Source organism: Bison bison, unplaced genomic scaffold (assembly GCF_000754665.1).
Source record: "Bison bison bison isolate TAMUID 2011002044 unplaced genomic scaffold, Bison_UMD1.0 scf7180017864518, whole genome shotgun sequence".
NCBI classification, from domain to species: domain Eukaryota; kingdom Metazoa; phylum Chordata; class Mammalia; order Artiodactyla; family Bovidae; genus Bison; species Bison bison.
In genome coordinates this window covers 19,703,618-19,704,190 of record NW_011495071.1, presented here as the reverse complement: position 1 = coordinate 19,704,190, position 573 = coordinate 19,703,618, and positions in this window count along the sequence as shown.

Genomic DNA, 573 nt, shown 5'->3' with positions numbered 1-573 from the left:
AAGTGATACCTCTTTCGCGAACTATGGACTTGTCCCCTCCCCAAGCAGGAGACTAGACTTGAGGTCCCTCGAGCCGGGCCTTCGGGAGGGTAGGGAAAGGGGAAAGAAAACGCAGTCCTTTCTGGCTGGGACCGTGTCTGAGGGCGGAGGCCGGGAGGCAGTCCGTGATGCTTTCTCTTCCAGGCAGAGACCGGAGGTCTGTAAAGAGGGAAGAGTTCAGGAGCTCTTCTAACAGGGAGGGCGAGCAGTGTTGGCAGTAGGGCCAGAGGTGAGGCTTTAGGGTCGAGTCTCTCCCCGGTGGACGGAGAGTCCGAGGAGCCCTGAAAGGCATGGAGGACCTGAGGCCTGGTCCTTTCCCTGCCGGCAGAGGGAGTCCCGAGATGGACAGTCTGGAATCGTCTCCGAAAAGCGTTTCCTTGGCCGCTCAACCAATTTTATACATCTCGAAGCCGAGTGAGAGCCGAGGTAATTAGTTGCGAACGACAGCTGTCTGGGTACCTTGGGCGCCAGGCGCCGGGATCGGAGCCCGACGGCCCGAATTCTCGCGAGAGCGGCCGCCCCCATTTTTCCATT